The sequence below is a fragment of the Ovis aries genome, chromosome 16 (assembly GCF_016772045.2).
Source record: "Ovis aries strain OAR_USU_Benz2616 breed Rambouillet chromosome 16, ARS-UI_Ramb_v3.0, whole genome shotgun sequence".
Classification (NCBI taxonomy): domain Eukaryota; kingdom Metazoa; phylum Chordata; class Mammalia; order Artiodactyla; family Bovidae; genus Ovis; species Ovis aries.
In genome coordinates, this window is record NC_056069.1 from 22,705,721 (window position 1) to 22,723,772 (window position 18,052).

General features: G+C 40.9%; 2 long non-coding RNA genes across 4 annotated transcripts in view; both read left to right on the plus strand.

Moving 5' to 3' along the window:
* The window catches only part of LOC121816803 (uncharacterized), a 46,937-nt gene extending 41,549 nt beyond the window's left edge, over positions 1–5,388 (plus strand). For 2 of the 3 annotated variants that reach the window (XR_009596713.1, XR_006056509.2), the window contains 2 exons: positions 182–4,774; positions 4,864–5,388. This is a non-coding gene — a long non-coding RNA (uncharacterized LOC121816803). The remainder of the gene's footprint in view (positions 1–181; positions 4,775–4,863) is intronic. The other variant, XR_006056510.2, reaches the window with a different exon arrangement.
* A 187-nt stretch (positions 5,389–5,575) lies between these two features.
* LOC121816804 (uncharacterized) overlaps positions 5,576–18,052 on the plus strand; it is a 35,119-nt gene continuing 22,642 nt past the window's right edge. The window contains exon 1 of the long non-coding RNA XR_006056512.2: positions 5,576–8,584. This is a non-coding gene — a long non-coding RNA (uncharacterized LOC121816804). The remainder of the gene's footprint in view (positions 8,585–18,052) is intronic.

An 18,052-nucleotide genomic window follows, 5' to 3' on the forward strand; every position in this document is an offset into this window, starting at 1 on the left:
TCAATGGAGGAGGTGCTCTTGGGTGTTTGTATACAGGTGCTTTACAACTTAAGTCACAAAGTTAATTAAAACTGCAACCCTGATACATTTTAGATAATGGGGAGGGGGAGAGGAGAAAGACAGAGGGAGAGAGGGAGAGAGAGGAGAGTTTCTGGCTGAAAGATGTCTCCTGTTTTTGCAGATCCTATCAGCTTTCCTTGAAGGAGGTGTTACAGGGTGTTCATTTTCCTGCTGTTTGCTTTCAGCACCCTCAGGCTCAAGGTTTGAATTCTACGATCACAATGTGGAGGGTGTTGGGAGGTATTTATTTTTATCCCCACTGCCAGCGTCATCACAGTGTGTATGTGTGTGTGTGTGTGATCCAAATTCACACTCCTCACATGCACAGCACAGAGGCCTGAGCCAGCTGCTTTCCCCAAAGCTGAGATACGGTTAAGGTTCATGTTTTGCCTCATTAAAAAAGTGATGGCAGAAACGTGTGAGTGAAACCTGCCCTCATAGTAACTTACCTAACAAGCTTGAAACGTGTATTCCGAACGTGTGATTTGTTGTTCAGTGTGAGCCCAGGATGAAGAGTGTGAGTGTGTATGTGTGTACATGGGTTAGCTGTTGCAGACACACACAGCAAATGCTCTCTAGACCGGCACTCCCTGTCTCCTTACTAACAGAAGCTGGCTTCCCAAGGCGGCAATGGGTTCAGCTCAAAGATCGAGTTTCCCCTGGGGTGGGTGTGGCCGTGTGACCAGGTTTCGGCTGACTGGACTTGGGCAGAGGATTCTGTGGGACTTCCAGGAAGCCTTCTGCAAAGGGAGGGCAGATACTTTTGCCCTTCCCGTCTCCCTGCTGCCTGGAAAGCTGATATGAGGCTGTTGCCCCAGTTAGCCATGCTGGACACCACAGTGACCTTGAAGACAGAGCTGGGGGTTGAGCTGTGGAGCAGGAAGAGAGAAGGTGCCTTGGTCCCTGAAGACTTGGTTTAGCTGTCACACCAGCTCTGACCTGCCTCCTCTGGTCTTTCCTTAGGAGAGAAAATTCCTTTGTGTGTTCAGGTCATTATTTTTGGTGTCTGTCACAAGCAGTCAAATGCAATTGCTAACTGATATATCAACTTGAGGTTTTACATTAACGAGGTCTGATTCGACGGGTGAATGAGCAGAGGACAGGGAACAGTGTCTGGCGCCAAGGGTGTGTGCAAAAAGCGAGCTGTTAATGCCCCTTTGGGGAATTATTACACTTACCAATCATCTCTGAGTTTACACTTTAATGTGGGGAATACCCATGTTAATTCAGCTTTGTGTTAGAATTATAAGGGTTCTAGAAAAGTGTCAACTCAGCTTGGTTGTCCTAACTGACATATTCAGCCCACACAATTTGAGTGTGTGTTAGCTTCTTCCTTCATTCATTCAGGAAATGTTTATTCAGTGCCTGTAATGGGTGAGGCACAGCTTTAGATAATGGTGAAGGTCCAGGGGGTGGTTACTTAAAGGAAAATGAGAGAAAGACTCTGGCTTCAAACATACAGACTAAGAAAATTAATAAATAGTAATAATAGCTAATGTTTACTGAGCACTGATGATCAGCTGCAGCATTTTACCTGTATTGACTCATTTTATATTGATACCAGCCTTTTGGGGTACACAAGTGCTATTATTTTTCTAATTAAACAAGGAGGGCTCTAGAGGTACAAATAAATTCAGTAACTTGTGAAAAGTCATAGTGATGAAATTGGAAGTTGCAAATGGTATCTGTGTGCTCTTAATCTCTGAAGTGAAAATGAAACTGTTAGTTACTCAGTCATGTCTGACTCTTTGCCACCCCATGGACTGTAGCGGAATGGGCTCCTCTGTCATGGAATTCTCCAGGCAAGAATACTGGATGGGTAGTCATTTCCTTCTCCAAGGGATCTTCCTGACCCAGGGATTGAACCTGGGTTTCCTGCATTGCAGGCAGATTCTTTACCATCTGAACTACCAGGGAAGCCCCTCTTAATCTCTATAGAATAATTATAATAATTGAGCAATTTATTGAACCCGTTTTATGTGCAGGACCCTACACTGTGTTGTAGGGCAATGGTTCTCAAAGTGTGGTCCTTGGACCATCTGCCACAGTGTCACCTGGGAAATTCTAGAAATGCAAATCACTGGCCTCACCCCAAACCTGTTGCATCAGAAACTCTGGGGTAGGGCCAGTGGGTTGGCTTCCAGGTGATTCTGGGGCCTGCTAAAGTTTGACAACTGCTGTGATAAGGGATGAATAGATAAGTGAGATTTATTTAAGTTTGAAAGAAGGTATGTGCATGTTAATCACTCAGTTGTGTCCAACTCTTTGCGACCCCATGGACTGTAGCCCACCAGGTTCCTCTGTCCATGGAATTCTCCAGGCAAGAATACTGAAGTGGGTAGCCATTTCCTTCTCCAGGGGATGTTCTCAACCCAGGGATCAGATCCAGGTCTCCTGCATTGCCGGCAAATTCTTTACTATCTGAGCTACCAGGGAAGCCCTTGGAAGAGGGTTAAACAGGTATAAAAACAACTATAATTCAAGGCAGATAAGATGCAGAAGGACTAGAATCCTCCTGAGTTTTAGTTTGCTGCCAGATTTTCTTAAGAGAAGCTAGAATCTAGATTTTAATGGGAAGTCTCTCAACTTTACAATTGGAGCCAAAATAGATTAAAAAATTACCTTTGAATTAGGGCTTCACCCTACTCCATTATGATTACATCTGCAGTGACTATTTCCAAATAAAGTCACAGAGTTGGGTTAGGACTTCAACATACCGTTTTGGGGACACAATTCAATCCATAACATTCACTTTTAGATAGTGTAATTCAATAGCTCAGGTCTTTGTTTCCCTTATAAGTCAGGACTAATTCATTAATTTTTTCCTTGTTTCTTTCTATGGGAATAATTAAGAGGCTATGATATACCTTAATGAAGTTTTAGAGTCAATGCGTAGATATTTGAGTACTTTAAAATCAACAGGGACTTGGAGCTAATGGTAAGGCAAATGACCTTTGCCCTATGCTAAGATAGAACACACAAAATTAGAAGATAACTTGAGAGACTTGTGATTTTTGAGACTTGGGAGAAGGAAGGCTATTTTGCTATAAATCCAAATAGTCTGTCTAGCTTCAGATGAGGTCAAGGCCCAATGGCTGTAAAGGGCCCTTTGAAACACTTTCAGTATTTGACTAGGGTCTGGCTAGCCATGGAAATGTGGGGAATTTTAGATATGAAATGATGAATCCAGAAAATTTATAGACATCCAGATAAGATTCTACCTCTCTATGTAATTTGTACCCCAAAACTAATAGGAAAGTGACACAAAGGTCAAAAGATAGGTTCATATGTTCTCAGAAAGTCCTTACTCTTCAAGAACTAGAAAAAAAATTTTTTAATTAATTTGAACTTATTTTTAAGACATAATATTTAATTACATCCGTCTAGATTTTTGCATATATTTTCCCGTCTTTTGTGTGTGTGTCCCTGCGTGTGTAATTTTTGTGTAGTTGAATCCAAAGTTAACCAGCTTAAACCTAATGACTGAATTGACATTAAGTGTTTACTGCTTTGGGCTTCCCCAAGTATTTCTAACTTTAGAGTACAGTACTTTTTAGCACTATCCACAGTTTCATTTTTCCGTTTTCTAATGTTTGTTTAAAATAACATAGGCAAAATGCATAAGAAAGTTTTAGTTTCAAACTCTCCCACCCCCGCCTTTTTTAGTTAAAGAATTATTTTTCAGAGGAAGGCCAACATGTAAAAATAGACGTCAGGGGAGCTGCTGTGATTGAATCAAGAAGGGTTGAGGAGATATCTTCTGGGTACTCCATCTGGGCCCCCTTAGAATATCATTTGAAAATCACTCCTATGAAATAATTGCCGAAGGAAATGCTGAAGTCCTAATAAAATGGTTATATTGCTAACTGTTGGCCAAAAGCTGGCAGTGTGGCACAGTAAGTGTACATTGAAGTGTACATTTCTCAACTCACCTATTCAAAAAATATTTGTTTGTGTGTCCCAGGTTCTGTGGCTGTATGAAATATCAACAGTGGTATATGAAATATAAATTAAGGGTCAGGAATCCCTGGTGGTTCAGTGGTTAGGGCTCTGTGCACTTTTTGTATAAAGTCTTCTTTTGTGTTGTCGGAAGAGGGTGTTTGCTATGACCAATGCGTACTCTTGGCAAAACTCTATTAACCTTTGCTCTGCTTCATTCTGTACACCAAGGCCAAATTTGCCTGTTACTCCAGGTGTTTCTTGACTTCCTATTTTTCCATTCCAGTCCCCTATAATGAAAAGGACATCTTTTTTGGGTGTTAGTTCTAGAAGGTCTTGTAGGTCTTCATAGAACCGTTCAACTTCAGCTTCTTCCACATTACTGGTTGGGGCGTAGACTTGGATTACCGTGATATTGAATGGTTTGCCTTGAAAGGCTTAGAGCCAAAAGTTTGGTGGGTAATTTGTTATATAGCAACAGATAGCTGTCCTTGGGATTCTCCAGGCAAGAATACTTGAATGGGTTGCCATGCCCTTCTCCAGGAGATCTTCCCAACCCAGGGACTGAACATGCTTCTCCTGCATCTCCTGCATTGCAGGCAGATTCTTTACCTGCTGAACCATCAGAGAAGCCCAGATAGTTAATGCACCTACTCAAAATCTCTTTTTCCTTTTTCCCTTTCTAACAAGTCTCAGATTTCTTTCAAAGCATCAATGTACCCAGTATAAAAACCAGTCAACCAACCAAACAAACAGAAGTTACCCAATAAGAAAGGTAGGACTCAATCTACAGAATCAGAATATCTTAGGTCTTGGCTGCTGAAACACAAAACAAAATAAAAACTCTTCTCGGTTGTATTTTAGACTCATACTTGAAACAAAACACCAACCATTTTTGACTCCTTCTCTGGGGATCTTGAGTGATGAAGAAATCATCAAAAACCATTTCAACAGTTTGACCCTCCCCTGTCTGCATCCCAGGAATCCGACTGCTGGACTTGGCCAAGGATAAATGGAACTTGAGTTTCAAAACCTTCTCACCCAATAAAATTTCAAATCTGTAGCCTTTGAAGCCTGTGAAGAAGTGAAATGTAGCAAACTGAATTGCACATTTACCAGTAAGTGTTTAGAGAATTGCCTTGACTTTTGGGGCAAGAAACTGTTCACAGATATGATTTTTAAGTACCCTCCATTTTATCCTCTTCAGTAACCGGGGCTGCCCAAAGTTTGAAGCTCCCTTATCTGCCCAGACATTCTTTGATCCACCCACCTTATACAGAACAGGAAAAAGTGTTTGTTTTGGTTTTGTTTTTAAGTGTTGTCACACCCTAAATGGAAAATTTTTAGATTGTATATTAGACTAGACAAATTAAAAACATCTAAAAATAATACCTCAAAATGTGTTTATAATTTAAGGTGAAAATGAATAAAAAGTAGATTCAATTTTGGGTTAAAAAATTAACAAACATTGTTTTACTGAAGAAGCTCCTTTCTTCTCATATTCTTCTTGTTCTCTTCAATTCTTTCCCCAGCTTTTCACTGTCAATTAAAATTATAATTAATCTATTGAAATCAATAATGTCTTTTCAAGTCAACTTCAACTTCCTGTAACTGTTAAAAGTCTTCTATATTAAGTCTTTCAAAAATAATAGCAACTCAGCTATTTTGATAGTAAAATATTTTGAGGCACAAGAGGTCAAGAAAATCTTTAGAACAAAAGAAGAAACTGTGCAAGAAATCATGCAAATTAAATTGATTTCCAGCTGTGGAATAATCATAAAAGAAAGCAAAACATATCTCCCAAAGATGTTATTATCATATACCAAATCATTTTTTTTAAAATAAATGAGCAAAGGAATGTGAACTTTTAATCAGTTCTTTGGCATTTTCCCAGTATGTGGTTATCTAGTGCTAAATTCTTAATATTGGAAATATTAAAATTTTTGGAGTTAATGTTAGAAGATTAATATTGCATATGGGTGCTGTTTTCCAAATGTAGTTGTGAGATTTCACCTCTGCATTATAACTTGTGTTATAGTTTCTGACCTTCTATGATGGACGCCTGTTGATCTTGAGCCACATTAATGCTCTCAGATGGCTCCATGTGGGCTCTCTAGCTTGGTTCCTCTTACCGCAGATCTAAAACTGCCTTCCCATGTGGCTCAGATGGTAAAGAATCTCCCTGCAATGCAGGAGACCTGGGTTTGATCCCTGGGTCAGAAGGATCCCCTGGAGAAGAGAATGACAACCCACTGCAGTATCCTTGCCTGGAGAAGCCTATGGTCAGAGGAGCCTACAGGTAGGCTACAGTCCATGGGGTTGCAAAGAGTCGGACATGACTGAGCTATGTTAGCATAACTGCCTTACCATTAATTTGTGAAATGGCTGCACAGGGTTAAACGCTCAAGCTTTGTCCTGAAAGAGAATAGGTCTATTGGTCTGTCCTGGGGACAGACCCCCAAATACTTCTGTGCTGCAATGAGTAGCAGAGTGCGGGTCTAGTCTCCTGGGTATGTCAGCTTGGGGGGCTGGAGGGGAGAAGGTCAGAAGCAAACATGTTTAGAAAAATGTCCCCATTTATCCACTTCCTGATGTGGTTTGTTTTCAGAGTATTGTCAAATGCTTCCCTTCTCCCTAATGACTGAACTGAAGAGCCAGCAGGACAGAGGTTTCTGTGTTAAGACATGAATGTGAAGTCTTACTGTATTTTGAGAGCTTAAGGAAAAGCTAATGGGAACTTTCCAGGGAAGATGGTGGGTGTTATTAACATGGAATATGTATGAGAATTCCTAAATGAAGGCTTTATAGGGTGGAGTTGGAGGCTAATAAGACTCCAGCTGGTTGGGGGTGGGCAGGGTGTGGGACCGGCTGGGGGTGGGGAGAAAGGGTAGGGAAGAAAGCCTTCTTTTGGACTCTGGGCACTCCGTGGGCCTGTTTAAAGGGCCTAGAATGAAGGCTGATGGGGAGGCTAAGCAAAACAGGAGAGGTGCTAGGGAAACTAAGATGGGAACCTGCAGCTGGAGTTAGAAAATACTAGTTTTTTTTTTTTTTTTTAAAGTAATTCCTGAAGGTAAGGGCCACGTGGGGAAGGACCTGTGGATTGAAAGCAAAGTAACCTGTAGCAGTCCCAGGGAGTGCCCTCAGCTTTGAACCTGTGCCAAGCCATGGATGGGTATAATGATCAGCTTGGCTCCCTTGCCTACATGCCTCTAACCTTTGCAGCTAAGGCCACACTGTCCACTCAGCCCAAGGCTCTGGGTCAAACCCTGTTTTTACAAAGAAACTAGAACTGAGAGCTCTGGTCTATCACCACCATGACCACAGTAACCTGGCTTCCCTTTCTGCTGCAGGGTCTGCTCTGACTTGTAACAGGATAGCGGGCCTTTTGTCTTATTTCCTTTTTTTTTTTTTTTCGGTCTTGTGCGCAGCCTGTGGGATCTTAGTTCCCAATCATGGATAGAACCCAGGCCTCCTGTAGTGCAAGTGCAGAGATTTAACCACTGGACCTCCAAGGAAGTCCCTGTCTTATTTCCTTTTGACTAAGCCTCTATCTTGGGTGCTAAGAACTGCTTCCTTTTCTTGCAATGATATTGCTAATATTTAATTGAGTATCAGCTATTATGCTAATCTTAATACTTACTATCCCATTTTGCAGATGAGAAAACTGAGGCTCCGAGTATTTTGTTTTTTTTTTCACCTGTTCCAAATTATGGATCAGAGCCAGGGTTCAGTCCACACAGTTTACTACCAGAGCCCAATTATGTACCCACCATGCCACTCTGCTTCTTCATCCTGTTTCTACAGTCTCTGCCTTGATTCTTTGTCTGCCACTCTGATTGTACTAGGATGGGCCTCCAGGTATGTTCTTCTCCTTTTAATCTTGTTGTTGAACACTTTCAGCATGTCTGCCTCTTTCATCTTTGTTGAGTGATGTCTAGCTCGATGATCTGCCTGCTTTCTAGATCTTGACCATATTCGTGTTCTCTGGTCTTGTTTATAAAGAGTGCTGGTGGTGGCCTCTGTGATCTCCTAAGAGCCATGAACTAAACAGCCTCTTGATGAAAGTAAAAGAGGACAGTAAAAAGTTTGACTTCAAACTCAACATTCAGAAAACTAAGATCATGACATCTGGTCCCATCACTTCATGGCAAATAGATGGGGAAACAATGGAAACAGTGACAGAATTTATTTTTTTTGGGCTCCGAGCCATAAAATTAAAAGACGCTCCTTGGAAGGAAAGTTATGACCAACCTAGACAGGATATTAAAAAGCAGAGGCATTACTTTGCCAACAAAGGTCCATCTAGTCAAAGCTATGGTTTTTCCAGTAGTCATGTATAGATGTGAGATTTGGACCATAAAGAAGGCTGAGCACTGAAGAACGGATACTTTTGAACTGTGGTGTTGGAGAAAACTCTTGAGAGTCCCTTGGACTGCAAGGAGATCCAACCAGTTCATCCTAAAGGAAATCAGTCCTGAATATTCCTTGGAAGGACTGATGCTGAAGCTGAAACTCCAATACTTTGGCCACCTGATGCGAAGAACTGACTCATTTGAAAATACCTTGATGCTGGGAAAGATTGAAGGTAAGAGGAGAAGGGGACAACAGAGGATGAGATGGTTGGATGGCTTCACCGACTCAGTGGACATGAGTTTGGGTGGACTTCGGGAGTGGGTGATGATGGACAGGGAGGCCTGGCATGCTGCTGTCCATGGGGTCGCAAAGAGTTGGACATGACTGAGCGACTGAAGTGAACTGAAGAGCCATTGCTGAATACAATTCTCTGTTCCTTGGCTTACTCTTCAGTAAAGTCTAGTTGTGCAGGCGTAGTCACTGCAGAGAGACTGGAAGCAGAGTTTGGCTGGATAAGATGAGCACTCAGGGTGTGCAGTTGACTGGAGGTTGGATCAAGCCTTCAGTAGCTGCAGTTAGAAATGCGTTGTGTGGGTTTGATGTCTAGATTAGCTGGGGAGAGGACCTCTTTCCCTTTAGTGATGAATTGGGGTCACTTATTGGGGTCCATGACATGGCTTGAGGTGTTCTACCTTTCACCTTGAGCGTGGCCAATCTTGATGCATGGTGCCCGATACTGCAATCTGACGTCCTGTTTTGGTTAGGGCAGAGATTCTCAACCTCCCTACCCATCGCAGCCACCTGCAGAGCTTCTGAGAACCGCTGAATTCTCTACTCTATCCTCAGAAGTTCCGTTTCAGATGAACTAGGGTGACCTCCAGGCATTTGCAGTTTTACAAAAATGTGTTGCTGAGGATTCTAATGCACAGCCAGAGTTGCTAGCCACTTCTGTGCTGGGTGGTTCTTGACCTGCAGGCATCACCAGTGAATAGGAGCAAAGCAGCATGACCTGGGAAAGAAAGAAGTCTTTACTGTTGTTTCTCACTATGAACCCTGAATATTGTGGAATGTAAATCTGATCAAAGAAGGGCCAAGTAGGTTCCTCAAGTTGTGTGGACAGCTAGAGGAAGCATACCATGGGGTGGAAAGGTGCTGTGATCTGGGGCTCAGGTAGGGTGCTGGAGCTGGAAGACTCCTCTCTGGGACTAGGAATTACTCAGGTATAAGGTGATAGAGGGAAAGTTTTTGATTCTATCCTAATGTGGCTCCTAGTTGCCTTGAGTCCAACAAACTGCCCAAATATGTTAAACTCTAAGTCCATCAGAATTGCAAAGGCAGAAATGCTGAGGCACAGCCTGAGAAAAAGCCAAGTAAACACAGGGATCATTATTTAAAATATAGTGATCTTTGCACGCTGGCTATGATGACTCACATTTGATGCAAAAGCAAAAGAAAACCAAATAACATTTTGAACAAGATTTTAAGACACACTTATGGGGTCAAGGATTTTTCTAGGAGCAAGATGTCTGTGAGGTTTACTTGGTTTTGCTCAGATTTTATTTTATTTTATTTTTTTAACATTTTCAGTTCCTGTTTCTTAGCTTTTATTTTTTTTTTTTAAGCCTGTGTGCTTAAAAGGGTCAACCTTAGGTTAAGTGGTGTATTTTTTAAAATCAAATTATGGAAATAGAGCAAACTTCTATGATTAAAAAGGTAGTCAGTCTCTGATCACTTTCATGTCAGACAAGGGGGCTCTGCCCATCCAGAGCTCTGTGCCCATCAAGGCAGCAGTGTGGGCTTTATCTTGTTGGACCTCATCTTTAATGAGGGGGTTGGGATTGGTGACCTATAACCACAGAATAAAGGCTGACAACTCTTGAGCACTTACTGCATGCCAGACACTACACTGAATTCTTTACATGATTATCTCATTTATTTCTTACCTTGACTCTGGGACACAAGGACTATTATTATTATCACTGCTTCTGTTTTAGAGACTAGGAACTGAAGCTTAGAGAAGTTAGGTAACTTTTTGAAGGTCACACAGCTGGTAAATGATAGAACTGGAGTTCTGATGCCAGACTTATATTTATAATCACTATGCTTATATTATCTCCCTAAAGAACTTTATCACCACTTTGTAAAATGAATCTTGCAAGGCCAGCCCTCTGTGAGCCTATTTCTTCATCTCTGAGTGATGAGATGAATGGTTACACCCAATCATGACTGGCCAAAAGGCTAAACTTATTCCAAATGTAAATAACTGGATAAGAGGGACTGAGGTTCACTTTTCTTGAGAACACAAATGTATGACTATGAGCTGGAATTAACACTACAAAATGTAACCAGTTTATCTTACTTCAGAGCAATTTGCTAGTACCCCCTATGTTCATAACAGCGTTACTCATAGTAGCCAAGAGGTAGAATCAATCCAGGCGTCCATAACAGGTGAATGGATAAACAGTGTGTGTTATATGCTTAAAATGGAATGTTACTCAGCTATAAAAAGGAAGGAATTCTGACATGCTACAACCTGGGTGAACCTTGAGGACGTGACGGTACGTGAAATGAGACTGTCACGAAAAGACAAATACTGCATGATTCCAGTTATCTGAGTTATCTAAAGTGGTCAGAGTCACACAAACAGAAAGTAGAATGGTGATTGCCAAAGACTGGGGGAGGGGGTGGGGTGCAGAGTTGTTTAGTAGGTACAGAGTTTCAGTTCTGCAAGATGAAATAGTTCTAGAATGGGTTGCACAACAATATGAATATAATTTACTAAATGGCACATTTAAAATTTGTGACGATGGTAAGTTTTATGTTATGTGTATTTTATCATAACAAACAAATAAATAACATTCCCCTGTAATAATCAGTGTACTGAAAATAAGTCTTCAGTCAAAATAACATTACTGTCACAGGCCTCTAAAAAAATACTTATGAGGTCTTGTTATGTGAGGAATTGCATACACAGATATTCTTTTTTTGAATATTAACTATTACTCTGAGTTTATGGCGCAGCTATCAGGGTTAAGGGCCTTCCCTGGTGGCTCAGATGGTAGAGAATCTGCCTGCAATGCAGGAGATCCAGGTTCAGTCTCTTGGTATGGAAGATCCCCTGGAGAAGGGAATGGCAACCCACTTCATTATTCTTGCCTAGAGAATTTCATGGACAGAGGAGCCTGGTGGGCTACAGTCATAGGGCTGCAGAGAGTCTGACATTACTGAGCGACTGACACTTACCAGGGTTAAAGAGGGGTGTTAATTGCACCTACAATGTAGGGAATATGTAATACATTTAAGGCAGTTAGCATAGTAATCACACAATAAATCTTAATTATTTTTATCTCTCTCTGGAAAAATAAAACATTTGGAGAAATAAAAAAAAAGAAACAATTTGCTAGTTATTTTGAGAAATATATGGTTTTTCCAATTTAATGACACCTAGTAATGTATAACCATCCACCAGTCCTCTTTCAGCTCTAGAACTCTGCAAACCTATGATTACTACATATGATTATAATTGACTGTATGGTATGTTTCTCAGGGACTATGGCTTTTTCATTACTGTTCATACAGGCAGGATGGGAGTCTTTATGATATTTGCACAAGGCAGTATCCCATATTGATTCTAGAGCAACAGGAGACAGGGACCACGAAGGATTTTTCAGGCTGGGTTTTGTCCGTGCTTGGCTTTTTGTGGAGAAGGCAGTGCAGTGTGGGCAACTGGGCTGTTCTTCCAGTTCTTAGTGCCCAAGGGGCATGGTGCACAGCCCAACAACGCTCTGAGCAATTTGCTTTTCTCATTTGTGAAAACATAGGGTTGGGTTGGATGAACATTGTGTCTCTTCTCATCCTATCACTGCTCCTTCTATTGATGTACCCTCAGGAATTTAAGGGGACTGTCACCAATAGGGTCCTGGATATGCCCCTTAAAGTCACATAATTAGAGCTTGGCCTTAAAAAGTTTTACTTGGATGAAGAGAACTTGTCAATTAAGCTTCAAGACTTGTCTAGATTGTATAAAAGGGCAGCATATGACAACATGAGGACCAGAACTGCTTTTTGGATAATTTAATACAAATTTTTTTTGCCTTATCATACTGTTCAAGGGGTTCTCATGGCAAGAATACTGGAGTGGTTTGCCATTCCCTCCTCCTTGGAAGGAAAGCTATGATAAAACTAGACAGTGTATTAAAAAGCAAAGATCACTTTGCTGACAAAGGTCCATATGGTCAAAGCTATGGTTTATTCCAGTAGTCACGCATGAATGTGAGAGCTGGATCATAAAGAAGGCTGTGTGTGTGCTGAGTGGTTTTAGGCATGTCTGACTCTTTGCGAACCTATGGACTGTAGCCCCCCAGCCCCTGAGGATGTGATATGGGCACCAGCAAATCACCAATCATCTTTTCTACCTTTTGTTCTTGTGGCTTATCCAGGAAAGGCAGTGTAGGGTAGTGGTTAAGCCTATATGGGTGTATCAGAGGGTCTGGGTTTAATCCTGATTCCACTAAGTTTACCAGGCACATGTTCTTGAGCAAAGTCTTGTTTATTTCATCTGTGAAATGGGCCTTTTGAACTCTTCCTTGGAAGTGTGGGGATGGATTATATTATCCAGATAGAGCACTTAGCAATCAGGTTTGACTTTCCCAGGGTCTCACAATAACTTAGAATGAGTTAATCAAAAGTTTATATAAGCTTTTTAGTCAAAATCCCAAATAAGCTCAGACTGATATGTTAGTACCAGATGGGATTAATGGGCTTAATTAGATGTCATGAAAGTGAGACTCCTCACCCATTCATCTAGGATGGACTTGGTGGATTCTGTAGAAGATACTCCAGATGACTTTTTTTTTCCTAATACGTATTTCTTTCCACCTTCATCAGGAATTTGCTAGTTTTCACTGTTGATGACATTCTTTTTAAAAACCATATCCCAGTGAGACATAGGACATGAAGAGTTACCGTGGAGGTATGGCTACAGGCCCCTTCAGTCTTACCTCCAAAATTATCCTTGTGGAGAAGTGCCTATACCTTAACGAGACATACCTGGCCTTTTCTACTAGATTTTCGGATTTTGTTTATTGTGCAATAACCGTATTTCCTGCATTGCCAGGGAAAAGTGAATCTGGAGGGGCTCAATAAGAATGGGTAAGGCTAATGTCAGGCTTCCCAGGTGGCTGGGTGGAGAAAGAATCCGCCTGCATTTCAGGAGATGCGGGCAGATGTGTGTTTGATCCCCAGGCTGGGAAGATTCCCTGGAGGAGGGCATGGCAACCCAGTCTAGTATTCTTCCCTGGAGAATCCCACGGACAGAGGAGCCTGGTGGGCTACAGTCCATGGGGTTGCAAGGAATCAGACATGACTGAAGCGACTGAGCACGCATGCATGCAAGGCTATCTTTATGGCCATAGAATTCTTGCAGAAACATCGTGGATGTGGCCCCAGGAAGCCAGTGATTGATGTGAAAAGCCCCAATTTAATTTTGAACCTGGAGTCCAACCATTTTTCTTATATTAGGAGTTTTCATAATGGAAATTAGATATGAGGTATTTTATTAATCAAGGAGCATTGTTGCATTATACAACTACCTTTAATTATAGTGGGTGATTGAAGGAGTAGGACCCCAAGAAGGGGGAGAAAAGTTATGGTCGCGCAAAGCCTGGGAAGATGCTGCTGTGTGTCTCCTTGTTGAGTTGTTCTGCCATTTGGTTTATATTCCTTTGTTCTTTGATTGAAGACCAGGAGCTCAACACACAGAATTCAAAATAAAAGTTAAAGGACCTAGAAAAGACTGAGAAATTCCTGAGTATGTGGAATGAAACATTTGAGTGTGGATTGTCATCTTTAATCAACGGATATATACATTTTAGGTTAAGATAATAATATTTACTTGTAATTGTAAAATTTCTCTACTGTTGGTTGTTGTGACTGAAACTTTAATCCTAATCTCCATATTTTCCCCTTCCACAAAGTCAGTTTTTTCAATATCACAATTTTTGACAAACCAGATAATTTTCAGGAACCTACATATCCCATTGTAGCAGAATAAACAGTACTACTGAAAGCCTTGAGAGTCCAATTCCAAATTACTATGAAAGCTTCAATCTGTTCCTTGATTTGCTTTGTTGTTCACAGTGATCCTGCCCAGGTGCTTATCACCATTTATGAGCTGTGTTACCATCAGAGTATGTTCAAGTTTAGTGGTGACTTGCTCTGTATCCTAGTATTGAGAGCTGTTGTTTTCCTAAAAGGCACACTCGTAGACCTGGATGTGATTTTTGTTTCTGTCCACCATCTGCTTTTAAAGTAAAACAGAAAAAGAGAAGGCACTGGAGGAACAGAGGTCGGGGAAGCCATGACTCCCGTGATGGGTGGTGCTGTGAGGGAATTTAATTCTGGTGATTCCGAGCTACAGATGGGAAGACTGCATGGAGTGATGAACCGCTGGGGAAGGTTTGAGCCCCTGTTGTAAGCCCAGCACTTTGGTAGGGGATGCTCAAGAAAGCACAAGAAGTCTGTCTCCCATGACATTTGAATCTGGGTGGGGAAACAAACCATGCCTGCTTGGGGAATGGTGAAGCCCCTCTGCAGTGCTCTGTGACAATGAGTTCAAATGAGTGATGGGTCCCAGGAATTCAAAGCCAAGAGGCTCTCACCACGGGCTGTTGGGCTGGAGCAGCATGGTAAAGGGTGGGGATTGAACTGTCAGGCACAGACGAGAACCAGAGAGCAAATTTCCTGAGAATTATTTTTCAAGAAATGGTATGGTCTGGAATCTTAACTAAATGAGTTCATCCTACTGAAAGTGGAAACCAAATCTTTGTGCATGGGGTTGTTTCAAAGAAAAAAAAAACAACAATCATGCCTCTTGTTTTGCTTTATCTGCTACTGGCATGATACCAGCATGACACACAGAGGATTTTGACTTCTTCAGATGTCTTTGGTTACATTGTCCTTCTACTGATAAGGTGCAAGATTGGAAATACTGCCCTTCTTCTAACAAAAGCATTTCTTCCCCTATGGCCATTTCTTCTTGAAATGATATTTCCTTCTTATTTATCCATGGCTGGAAAACTCCAACTTGCATAGGGCTTCTTTGAGAATGACAGCAAGTTAATTTGGAGGAAAGTCCTCAATTCCTTTATTTGGTTTTTCTTACGAAATGTTTTTCTTTTGTGGCCTATGTTTTTACCTGTTCTTCCCTTCTGTACTTTTTCTCTGCTTGGTGGGATTGTCTATCTTGGATTTTTAGCTTCTGCTGTAGTTCTGGTATTTAGGAGAATTATCTTAGAATTCCTCATGTATGAGATAAAGCTTCACTTTTCTACATTTACCTTGTCAGTCTGAAGTTTTTGGTTCAATGCAAAATGGTGCAGTCACTTTGGAAGATAGTTTGGTGTTTTTTTCTTTCTTTTTTGAACCAAACATGCTCTTCCCATACAATTCAGCAGTTGTACTCTTTGGCATTAACTCCATGATTTGAAAACATATGTCCTCACAAAAACCTACATATGGGTGTTTATAGCAGCTTTATTCAAAACTGCCAAAACTTAGAAACAACTAAGATGTCCTTCAGTAAATGAATGAATAAACTGAAGTACATCCAGTCAACAGAATATTATTCAGTGCTAAAAAGAAATGAGCTATCAAACCATGAAAAAAACATGAAAGAAATTGAAATGAATATATCTAAGTGAAAGAAACCAATCTAAAAAGAGCTATGTACTGTTTGATTCCAACTATATACTATTCTAGAAAAGGCAAAACTAAGGAGACTATTTTTTATAGTGATTACTAGGGGTTAAAGGAAAGAGGAGGAATAAATGAGTAGATCACCAAGGATATTTGGGGCACTGCAAAGACTCTGTGTGATGCTATAATGATGAATACATGTCATTACACACTTGTCCAAACCACAGACTATACAACACCAAGAGTGGACCCTACTATAAACTATGGGCTTTGGGTGATAATGTGCCAATGGAGGTTTATCAGCTGTAACAAACAGAACATTCGTGTGTGGGGGGTGCTGATAATGGGGAAGGATATGCTTTTGTAGGAACAGGAAGTAAATGGGAAATCTCTGCATCTTCCTCTCACTTTTGCTGTGAACCTAAAACTGCTCCCACTGCTGTAAGAAAATAAATCTTTAAATATGAAAAAACATCAATAATACTTGGAGAAATTTAGTAATAGACTCCTGCGTAAGCTTTAAAATCATCTTATTATTTGTATCTGTATGCAATGCCTTCCCTAGAATTTCTTAATTCAGAATTTTACTTTCTAAAAAATTTCTGGCTAAATGTTTTTTCAGCAACTGGTTGTTTTTTAGAAAGAAAGGGGATAATAAAGATTTTTTTTAAAACTCCATTATGAAAGTAGTATATTCTGTGCAGCTCTGAAGTAGTTCAGGAAGAGAATCCTCAAATGGCAAGTCTGCAACTTGTACTGTCCTCCCCACAGTTTATTGGAGGGATGCTTAAAAAGCAGTGGCTTGGATGGTAAAGAATCTGCCTGCAGTGCAGGAGACCCAAGTTCGATCCCTGGGTTGGGAAGATTCCCTGGAAAAGGAAATGGCAATCCATTCCAGTTTTCTTGCTTGGAGAATTCCATGCACAGAAGAATCTAGCAGGCTACAGTCCATGGGGTCCCGCAGAGTTGGACACAACTGAATGATTAACAATTTGAAAAGTATCTATAGATGCATTAGATTTAATATTAGTAGTTAACAAGCTTTATTTTGGTTTTAGATATCTGTAAAATGCAAAATATGATAGGTTTTAGGTTATAGATTAAATATGAAATATTGTCAAGCCTGGTAGACCTAAGAGAAGGTACAAGGTACAGTGGGTGTGTGTATCTATCTGTGAATTCATGTATCGTGTACACATCTGCCCAGTGGGCTCAGAGGTGGACTTTGGCTGTGGGCCCACAAGGAGAGATGCTGAGGGAGGAAAAGGAGTAGGCCAATTTGCAAACTGGACTGAAGAAACGAATGCAGCAAAGACAGGCTCTCTGAGTCTTCAGAATGTATATATACCCCTGCCCAAAGCACTGGAGAAGAGGCTCTGTGACTGAGCTACGCGTTAGGTGTCAGAAAAAATAGGCTATTGACTTAATCTCTCCGACCTTCAGGCCTTTATCTTTGCCACGAAGAAGTGAATTTTCAAACTTCTCTTTTTTAAGAGTGATTTTTTTTTTTAAGTTTGAAGTAAAAGATAAAATATCCACATAGAAAAAATTTTAAGGATGAGGAACAAAGCATTATTATCATCCCAGAAGTTTCCTGTAGTTCCCATCTTGAGTTGTGATTACAACCTTATCTCATCCCACAAAGGAAATAGTCTTCAGACTTTTGTGAAAATCATTTATTTGCTTCTTCCGAAGTTTTATTGCCTGTATGTATATCTTTAAAGCTGAGCCCAGAATTGATGCTTTTGAACTGTGGCGTTGGAGAAGACTCTTGAGAGTCCCTTGGACTGCAAGGAGATCCAACCAGTCCATTCTGAAGGAGATCAGCCCTGGGATTTCTTTGGAAGGAATGATGCTAAAGCTGAAACTCTAGTACTTTGGCCACCTCATGCAAGAGTTGACTCATTGGAAAAGACTCTGATGCTGGGAGGGACTGGGGACAGGAGGAGAAGGGAATGACAGAGGATGAGATGGCTGGATGGCATGACTGACTCAATGGACGTGA